We start from the raw sequence: 11,268 nt of genomic DNA, 5'->3' as shown, positions 1-11,268 counted from the left end.
GTGCCTATCTTCGGTTGAAAGCAGCATCTGCAGTTCCTTCCTACACAGATTGTTTTGCTCTGTATGTGAAGAGGTTTTGATTGTCTTTGGAATTACAAGTGGAATATAAATGGCAAATGGAAATTATCCTTTCACATTTCTAATTTGTAACCTGCAGACAGGGTAAGGACTTTGGGGAGGAAGGAGGTGGGTCACTTGCCACTGGATAGTGAGTAAGCCAACAGAAAGATTAATCTGAAATGTTAAACTCTGTCCACAGTTGCTGCTTCTCCAGCATTTAATACTTTCATTTTACATTATTTATGTAACTGGACCTGTTAAGTTTCTGATCAGTGATGTTGAAAGTGGGGGGAACCCCCGGCAATGTAGAAGATGCAAATGAAATTGACCTACATGCACTCATCAGTGAACATCATCTTCTCTGACCTGTATGAGGCAAGAAAGGTTATTGATGAAACAGCTAAAGATGTTATCTTTCATTTATTTGCTCTATGTACCTTTAACATATCTCTCGGTTCCCTCTCCCCTGACTCTCAGTCTGAAGAAGGATCTTGACCCGAAAAGTCACCCATTCCTTCTCTCCAGAGATGCTGCCTGTCCCGCTAAGTTACTCCAAGTTTTTGTGTCTATCCTCTATTCCTTATTCTCCTTTGAGAAAGAATTACGTACTGGATGTACCAGTTTCCTAATTTCAATATAGACTTGTTATATACTTGTCCTTTATTTTGGAATGGCAAATGTTACATTAGCATCGTAGATCATTCATTTGGCTGTCTCTGTTGTATTTACATGGCTGTTTCTCCTTGTCCTTCCTTTCTTTACACTTCTCTTCATCAACTTACCTACAGTATTTGTATTTCTCTATTCCCTGTCTGATTTTGTTTAACCTTTTCCTTAATTCATTACGGGTGGTGAGTTAGGGGACGTACAACGAGATCTGGGTGTCCTAGTGCATCAGTCACTGAAAGGAAGCATGCAGGTACAGCAGGCAGTGAAGAAAGCCAATGGAATGTTGGCCTTCATAACAAGAGGAGTTGAGTATAGGAGCAAAGAGGTCCTTCTACAGTTGTACCGGGCACTGGTGAGACCGCACCTGGAGTACTGTGTGCAGTTTTGGTCTCCAAATTTGGGGAAGGATATTCTTGCTATTGAGGGCGTGCAGCGTAGGTTCACTAGGTTAATTCCCGGAATGGCGGGACTGTCGTATGTTGAAAGGCTGGAGCAATTAGGCTTGTATACACTGGAATTTAGAAGGATGAGGGGGGATCATATTGAAACATATAAGATAATTAGGGGATTGGACACATTAGAGGCAGGAAACATGTTCCCAATGTTGGGGGAGTCCAGAACAAGGGGCCACAGTTTAAGAATAAGGGGTAGGCCATTTAGAACGGGCGGCACGGTAGCGCAGCGGTAGAGTTGCTGCTTTACAGCGAATGCAGCGCCGGAGACTCAGGTTCGATCCTGACTACGGGTGCTGCACTGTAAGGAGTTTGTACGTCCTCCCCGTGACCTGCGTGGGTTTTCTCCGAGATCTTCGGTTTCCTCCCACACTCCAAAGACGTACAGGTATGTAGGTTAATTGGCTGGGTAAATGTAAAAAATTGTCCCTAGTGGGTGTAGGATGGTGTTAATGTGCGGGGATCGCTGGGCGGCGCGGACTTGGTGGGCCGAAAAGGCCTGTTTCCGCGCTGTATATATATGATATGATATATATATGATATGAGGAAGAACTTTTTCAGTCAGAGAGTGGTGAAGGTGTGGAATTCTCTGCCTCAGAAGGCAGTGGAGGCCTGTTCGTTGGATGCTTTCAAGAGAGAGCTGGATAGAGCTCTTAAGGATAGCGGAGTGAGGGGGTATGGGGAGAAGGCAGGAACGGTGTACTGATTGAGAGTGATCAGCCATGATCGCATTGAATGGCGGTGCTGGCTCGAAGGGCTGAATGGCCTACTCCTGCACCTATTGTCTATTGTCTATTGTCTATTGTCTATTAGTGTGCTGCATGTCGTAGTGGGAGAAAGAATATCTAAACACACTTTTATACATGTTATTTAATTAATGCATATGCATGAGAAATTATGTTTTTTACTTACTCATTAGTCCCTCCCACAATCAGACCTACTCCTAGTTTCTCCTCTGTTCCTTCACCTTCTCATTTCCTGCTCCACTTACTACTCCTCGCCAACAATTGTACCTTTTGATTTGCAAACCACTTTCTGAACTTGGGTCTTTCCACCATGAGTCATGTTTATTCACTTCCTAAGTCACCACCCTCTACTTTCACCAAGAGGTCTTTCACCCTCAGTTGTTCCCATGTTTCTTCTTCCACCACCTTTTCCTATTTGCTCCCCTCAAAGTTTGATGGTTCTCAAATCTCAGTTGATTAAAAAAAAATTAAGTTTATAAAAAACAAAAGACTTACGTTTCCATTTATTTAAATATTCACACTTTCTCACTAGTGTTAATAATTACTTTTATTAACAGACAAACTTCCCAAGTAAGTTGTAATCCTTCATATAAAAATGAATCAGGAATATCTTGAGGTGGGGGAGGGGTGGAGGGTGGCAGACACATCTTTGTTGTTTCCCTTCTCAAACTTTATTTCTCTCACTTGTTGTGACCCCTGGTTGCTTTGCCTTTCCCACAGCTCAATAGACCTACTTTATGACATGTAGAAGTTATTATTTTTTACAGTATATTATAGTTTTCATTCTTTACAGAAATGACACCAAAGCATACAAGGAGACAACGTGAGAAAATTGATCATGTTGGTGATCATAGCAATTGCACAATTCCTTGAAATATTCCCGCCTTTTATCAAGTGAGCTCTGAATCATATTAAATAAAGAACATGTAATTAATTAATTGGATTTGTTTGTGTTGTTATGAAAGGCCATGTGAGGACTAATATTTTATTTCGTAACAATCAAAAATATCACTTTGTACAAAATATACTGCAGTGCAAAATATTTACTGTAAATGTGTGAAATTATAGTAGTTCAAGACTCTGGACTGGATGAACCATGACCTAAGCTGTGTGAAAAGACCCAAACAAATATTATGGCACATTAATTCTGATTTTTCAGTGCAAAAATTATATTTGGAACATGCTGACTTACAGATTAAATAGTCTGATTAGTTTCCCCTTGATTGGCTGCTGTAATTTTGTTAATTATCTTATGAAGTTTCAAAAATTTATGCTGAAATTGTTTCAAATTTTTCCATGAGGATCTTAGTATTCAAAGTCAATCTACAAGCTGCATATGATTAAAGCAAAACTGATGGAAATCTTATAATTATAATCATCTCTTTTTTTGATTTGCATGGATGAACCTTCCTTGGCTCGAGTGACTAAAAAATGTTAAGAATGGAACAAAGCCACATAAATGCACATTCGATGCTTATGTTGTGTTACGAGAGAGCTGCAGATTTAGCCCTCAGAGCTAAATCCAACTCTCTCATGAGACCATCCAGTGATTTGGCTTCCACTGCCTTCTGTGGCAGATGATTCCACAGATTCACAGCTCTCTGGGTTAAAAAGTTTTTCCTCATCTCAGTCCTAAATGACCCACCTCTTATTCTTAAACTGTGATCCCTGATTCTGGACTCCCCTAACATCGGGAACATTTTACCTGCATCTGGCCTGTCAATCCCTTAAGAAATTTGCATGTATCTATAAGATCCCCTCTCATCCTTCTAAATTCCAGTGAATATAAGCCCATATAAATATAAATATAAATAAAAAATATATTTTAATTATATTGAAAGCAAAGGATAGATGTGATTTAAAGAAGTTCCACTCTGAAGACAAAAGGAACTGCAGATGCTGGAACTTAAGCAAAACACAAAGTGCGTGATGAACCCAGTGGTCAGGCAGCATATGTGGAGAGCATGGACATGGTGCTTTGGGTCGAGAACCCTTCTTCAAACTCGGACTCCTCCTGTCTGAAGAAGGGTCCCGACCCAAAACATCCCCTCTCCAAATGGTGCCTGCACAAATTTCCCTCCACAAATGGTGCCTGCACAAACCCATTGAATTCATCCAGAACCTTGTACTTTGCTCAAGTTCCAATCTGAGTTTGGTATCATTTTCAGGCAGGAGACGCTGACATGAATGAATGAGCTCTCACCAAAGAAGACATAGAAATGAACTGAAAGGCTAAATACCACTATATTTTAAAAAAACACAACATTATAAGCAACAGCAGTGACAAATGATCTTTGAAATTTGTGCCTAACTTGCTGCATACCATTCAAGAATTCCACATCAAATTCCTAAAAGTAACTGGAATATATCTGAATACTTTTTCCAGCACTCAGCTGCAAAGCTGATTTCATTTTTATACCACGTTTGATTTAAAAAAATCTGTTTTCAACAAGATATTTATCATCGAGGCAAAGAGATCTGGCTGGTGTAATTTACCACTTGATAATGATATGGTCCTTTCTGGCCCCAAAATTAGAGCTGCATAAGGGGCTTTCCCCCCCCCCCCCCCTCTAGCATACAGGCCTGTTTTATTTCAAGATCAACATCCTTTGTAGCCTCCTCCAGACTTCCAGTATTCGGTTATTTGTGCCTGTTTCATGCTGGTTGCATGTAAGAGTAAATAAGAGGTCATGAGCCATCCACGTATCTCACAGGATGGCCATTGACACACCAGACCAGCTCAATCTTCATGCCATTGCTCAACCCCCGAAAACAGTGTTCCTCTTCAGGTTTGCCTTTCCAAAAGAAGGTGTATCTACTGCTTTACTCTGAATTGGAAGCCTTCCTCCCTTTGTATCTCATTCAAAGTGATGATATCTAAGCCAAAGTGTCGGGGTTCCTGAGCTATGAACATAAATTTATGTTCAGGTCTGTGGCTGTTGAGGCAGCTGGTTGCAAAAAGGCCAGCGATAAGAAAGGAAAGGAGGTGTGAGACAAGTTTGAAGAGTTGTGGATAGTAGAGCAAGAGGGAGCAAATTGGTGAGGGGAGAAATAGGTGGGAGTCCTGGGGAAGTACAGGGGAGGGAAGAGAGGGGGAGGGGTTTTGGGGGACAAATGGGGGGGGGGGGGGGTGGGGGGTGGGGGGAGGTGGGGGGGGTGGGGAGGGAGGTTGTGAGAGGTTGCCTAAAATTGGAGAATTCTATGTTCATACTGCTGGATTGTAAGCTACTCAAGTGGATTATATAGTGGCCACACTCTAGCAATGAAGGAGGCCCAGGACGGAAAGGTCATTGTGGGAAAGGGAAGGGAAGTTGCAATGGTGAGCAACCCAGAGATCCAGTAGGCCTTGATGGACCGAGCACATGTACGTGTTCAATGAAACAGTCGCCGAGTCTGTGTTTGGTCTCGTCGATGTGCAGGAGGCCACATCGGGAACATCGGATGCCATAGTTGAGGTTAGAGGAGGCACACATGAACCTCTGAAGCACCTGGAAGGACTGCTGGGGTCCCTGGATGGAGGCAAGGGAAGAGGTATAGGGACAGGTGTTACACCTCCTGCGGTTGCAGGGAAAATATCTGGGGAGGGGGTGGTTGGGGTGGGAAGGGACGAGTGAACCAAGGGGTTGCGGAGGGAGAGGTTTCTGTGGAAGGCAGAATTACACAAACTTGGTTCTTCGTGGTAGACTTTGTTTGTCGTTTATAAACCTGACATCAAACATGCACTCTATTCTGAGGTCCTTCGTGCCGAGAGATTATTAGATGGACGGAGGAAATAATTCAACACTCTGCATAAAACTTGGAAAAGTGCAACATCCCTAGTGACTTGAACAAATCTCTGGACCATCAGTCACGTTGCGCCGAGACTCTTGTCATATGCACATATACGGAGAGGTACAGGTTCATTGAAAATCTTGCTTCAAGCAGTAGCACATGAAGTTTTCACCTGTTGAGCACCTGGGTGGATGCGGAAACAATTGTCTTTGCATAATTCCTCCTCAGAGTAAGAACAAGTTAGAATTCAATGAAGAAGAAATTAAGAAGTGATTAACTTACTGCCACCCACAACCAGTTACTGCTACAACATATCTTCAAATCTGCAGACCTGAAAATGTTCAAAAAATGCACAAAAATATAAATTATACATAACTCGCAATTACATTTTACAAGACAATGAAAAGAAAAAAAATATTGCCAAAAATACCCCCCCCCCAAAGCATTGATGCAAAATACAATTAAAAAACAAGTCCTTGGTAATGCAAAAGGTGGTCCGTAGTGTTATGTTGCCGAGGTAGGATTAGGGTTATGCAAAGAACCTGATGGTTGTAGGAAAGCCATCCCTGAACCTGGTGGCATGTGACTTCAGGTTTCTGTGTTACCTGTCCAGAGGTTGCAAGAAGAGGGCACTGTCTGGATGGTGGGAATCCTTAATTACAGATGCCACCATCTTAAGTCAGCAGTTCGTGTAGATGCTTTTGCTGGTGGGGAGAGCTGTTCCTGTGATAGACTGGACTGAGCCCACTACCCTCAGGAGTCAAGAGTGTCTTATTGTTATATGCCCATGAAATGGAACAATGCAATTCTTATTTGCAGCAGCACAACAGATATGTAAATAGTACTCTGCAAGATCCATAATTAACAACAAAAAAAGTTCAGTACACACACACACACACACACACACACACACACACACACACACACACACACACGCACACACAAATACACCAACAATAATAGTGCAAAGTCAAAAATAATGTCCCAAGTCTCCAGTTCTGAGCCTATTTGGAGGTTGCAGTGTTTAATCGCCTGATGAGTGTAGGGAAGCTGCTGCTCCTGAACCTGGACTCTCTGCAGCATCTTACATTCCTGTGCATTGGAATTGCTGCACCAGTCAGGATACTGGTTCAAAGCCATGACCATTCAAAATGGCATTTGGGATGGCAATGAGAACATCAAGTCCCTTTGTTGGAAGCACAGTGAATCCAAGCATAATCAGCAGAAAGAACACACCACCTAACTACCCCCCCTGTCTTGCTTGTTAAGTATCTCCTGCCTCACTTGTAGCAGAGTTCAAATGTGATAGGAGCAGAATTAGGCCATTGGGCCCAACAAGTCTACTCCATCATTTAATCATGGCTGATCTATCTCTCTCCTCCTAACCCCATTCTCCTGCCTTAATCTCATTCAGCAGAACCAATAGCACTGAAGTGAAAGCAAGTCATCCTTAACCACGAGGATAAGCCTCAGAAGAAGGCTGAGGAACTGCAGGTGCTGATTTACACCGAAGATAGACACAAAATGCTGGAGTAACTCAGTAGGGCAGGCATCATCTCTGGAGGAAAGGAATAGGTGACGTTTCGGGTTGAGACCCTTCCACAGACTGAGAGAATATAGTGATGGTTGATCATCAATGCAATCAGTGATGCGCACTGATCACAAATGTAACCTAAATTTGATTTTGTGTAGCTCCCTAAAAAATCTATGCAAACTCTCTCTACTTAATATTTTTGTACTCTTTCCAAAGAATGCTTCATATGAAGAGGCACACAGCTGGGGAGGCTTGGAAGCTGGCAAGGTGAAGCGTTGACATCCATTAATATCATTATGCTGCATTACCAACTGCTAATTTTGTTAGTTCAAACATGAAAATAGCTGGGAGATGAGGGCTGATGTTAAGTTCTAATCTGGGAAGATGGCGACTGAGTTTCTAGGGCGGTGGAATTAATTAGCAGCAAAACAATACCTTTTAAGAAATCGAATATTTTCCTGCACTCGTTCTTTTTCCTGACGTGGAACTAGTTCCCAAAGATCAAATTACAGGAGCGTTTACAGAGCTATGAGTTAAAAGATCTGTTATAACAGAAACTGGTTGTAGTTGCCAGAAAGCTAATCACTTCTTCGTTTCTACTTTATTGAATTTTAACTTGCCCTTACTCCAGGGAGGAATTATGCAAATATAATTGTTTTCTCGTCCACCCAGGTGATAACTTCATGCAAGTGTATAACTTGTGTTACCACAGCACGTGTACCTCTGGAATCGTCCGGACATCTATCTACTGTATTCTTCATCAGCAAGGTGACATTATTCACTGAAGCTTAGCCCACTGACAGATGTTGGCTCTGCCTCAGTTTGAGGTCCACCATTGTCCAGCCATGGGTGAATGGCACCTAATTGAATGAGCACTAAAGGGAGTGAAACTATCATCTTCATCCACCATGCACATGCAAGAGCAGCGTTGGGAACTTGAAACCCAGTCAATTTGTTGTTGCATCCCTTAGTCATTCTCATACAATGGACATTAGGTATTTTTTTAAAGCGGAGATTAATAGGTTGTTGATTAGGAAGGGCATCAAAAGTTATTTGGAGAAGCCAGGACGTTCCTTTAGAAAGGAGATAAGGAGGAGTTTCTTTCGCCAGAGGGTGGTGAATCCGTGGATTTCATTAACACAGACAGCTGTGAAGGCCGTCATTGGGTATTTCAAATGCAGAGATTGATGGGTTCTTGAGTAATGGAGTCAAAGGTTACGGGGAGAACGCAGGAGAATGCGGTTGAAAGGGAGAGATAGATCAGCCATGATTGAATGGCAGAGTTGGCTTCATGGGCCAAAAGGGCCTAATTCTGCTCCTTTGTCTTATGTACAATTGGACCTGGTGTACACTGGTAGATAAACCAGGAGTTTCTTCACAGGTTCTGTTATTTTTCACTTGTCAGCAGTGTTTGGAACCATGTTAATGTAATTGGACATAGAAACAGAGAAACATAGAAAATAGGTGCAGGAGTAGGCCATTCGGCCCTTCGAGCCAGCAACACCATTCAATATGATTATGGCTGATCATCCAAAATCAGTACCCTTTTCTGGCTTTTTCCCCATATCACCTGATTCCCTTAACCCTAAGAGCTAAATCTAACTCTCTCTTGAAATATCATGGATGAGGCACTGGTCTGTCCGAGCCAGTCGAGAGTCCCAGTTGCCTCCAGCATTAGGACAGCTCTGCGGAATGTGTAATGGCCTATGTTGACATTAGCCCTTTGTTAGCCTTTACTTAACTCTCCCTCCCATCCTTCTCCAGGCTTGGAACGTGGGTCACATTATTTCTGAGTAATAAAGTTGTAATTTCAACTCCAGCTCCAGGGACTCATGCAATTATAACAGTACCCATTTCCAACTTAGCCACCAGATGGAGTATCCAGCTCGAGGAATGATCACACAAAGGAGGATGCCTATTTTCAGAAGATGTGCAAAATTGTATTTGAATGGAAAATAAACCGGAAAAGTGTGCTGATCCTGAAAGCTGGAAGTAAATAGTAGTAACTGATAGGAGCTTTAGCCTGGAGCAATTCTTTTGTGCTTGTTACGTTGTCACAGCTTGATACATAACTAGGATCATACAGTTCACTGACATATCCATTATTAACTGCAAAAGGTTATTTCAGAGCAAAACTGTTGAACTAATCTATCATGAAAAAACCTGGGAGGATAATTGTGCAAGATTTTGTTTCCGGTGCAGAACCTAGAAACAATGTACTTAAAATGAATGTATTTATCCCAGAATTAGAGTCTTGTTTGGACACATGGGCTAACTATTTGCCATCGCCATAGGTGGCAATTAAAAACTCCAAAATAGAATGTGTCAATTCAAAGCACTGAAGCTTAAAGATAGTCAGAAGATTAGTGATTTTGAGAACTTTAATCAGACAATTTTTTAACTTGAGCTGTTAGCGACTTCCATATATTTCCTTTCATGGTTCTTGGTGATACTTTTATGATTATCTTGAGCTAGATAGAGCTCTTAAGGATAGCGGAGTCAGGGGGTATGGGGAGAAGTCAGGAACGGGGTACTGATTGAGAATGATCAGCCATGATCATATTGAATGGTGGTGCTGGCTCGAAGGGCCGAATGGCCTACTCCTGCACCTATTGTCTATTGTCTATTGTTTTAGGTTAAGGGAATGAAAAGACAGCCTGTATTCTTTCACGTGTGCCTGATTGGAAGCCTGTGACCAGGGGAGTGCCTGAGATCAGTGCTGGGTCAATTGTTGCCAGTGATTGGAATGAATGATTTGGGTGACAATTTAGTTCATTGGGAAGGGTATTGAGTACAACAGTTGAGGAAGTCATGCTACAACTGTACAAGTTGCTGGTGAAACCACCTATGGAGTTTTGTGCACCCAGTATACCGGTTGCCCCCCCTATAAGAAGGATGTCATTAAATTGTAAAGAGTGTGAAAGAGATTCACCTGGATTCACCTGGTCTGAAGAAGGGTCTCGACCCGAAACGTCACCCAAATCTGAAAAAGGGTCTCGACCCGAAATGTCACCCATTCCTTCTCTCCAGGGATGTAGCCCGTCCTGCTGAGTTACTCCAGCGTTTTGTGTCCATCACCTGGATATTGCCAGGACTTGCAGGCTAGAGTTATAGGTCGAGTCTCGATAAGCGGGAACTTTTTACTTTGGAGGGTTGAGTGGTGACCTTATTGAAATATGCAAAATCATGAAGGGCATGGATAAGGTCTTTTTTCCGAGGGCAGAGGATTCTAAAACTAGAGTGGGCAGGCTTAATATGGGAGGGGAGAGATATATGAGGGACCTCAGGGGCAACGTTTTCACTCAAAGGGTAGTCCCCATCTGGAATGAGATGCCAGAGGAAACTGTAGAAATGGATACAATTACGACTATTAAAAGGGATTTGGACAGATATATGGATAAAAAGAGTTTAGAGGGATATGGGTCAAATGCTGGCAAATGGAATCTGCCCAGTTGCCTCAAGTTGCCCAACTTAATCAGCAAAGGCAGAGTTGGTGAAAGTGCCTGTTTCCATGCTCTATGACTCTATGTCTGTAAGGTGACAAATGACATCATTGGACCAGGCTGGGCTAAAAGTCTGAGGAAATATCAGCAACCTGAACAGTTAACTCCATTATTTTTCCACAGATGCTGCCTGGCTTGCTGAATTACCTCAGTCTGAAGAAAGGTCTCGACCCGAAAGGTCACCCATTCCTTCTCCCCAGAGATGTTTCCTATCCTGCTAAGTTACTCCAGCATTTTGTGTCTATCTTCGGTGTAAACCAGCATCTGCACTTCCTTCCTATGAATTTAAGAGAGAGTTAGATATAGCTCTTAGGACTAATGAAATCAAGGGATATGGGGAGAAAGCAGGAACGGGGTACTGATTTTGGATGATCAGCCATGATCATATTGAATGGCGATGCTGGCTCGAAAGGCTGAATGGCACCTATTTTCTATGTTTTTATGTTTCTATGAATTACCTTCAACGTTTATTTTCCTTATTTCTCCAAAAGTCTGGTCCTGTTGGTGGTATTCTTTCCTCGAAGGGGCAAGGC

This window comes from Rhinoraja longicauda, chromosome 14 (genome assembly GCF_053455715.1).
Source record: "Rhinoraja longicauda isolate Sanriku21f chromosome 14, sRhiLon1.1, whole genome shotgun sequence".
Classification (NCBI taxonomy): Eukaryota; Metazoa; Chordata; class Chondrichthyes; order Rajiformes; family Arhynchobatidae; genus Rhinoraja; species Rhinoraja longicauda.
The sequence above is the reverse complement of the archived record's forward strand: the minus strand, read 5'-3'. Positions refer to the sequence as shown.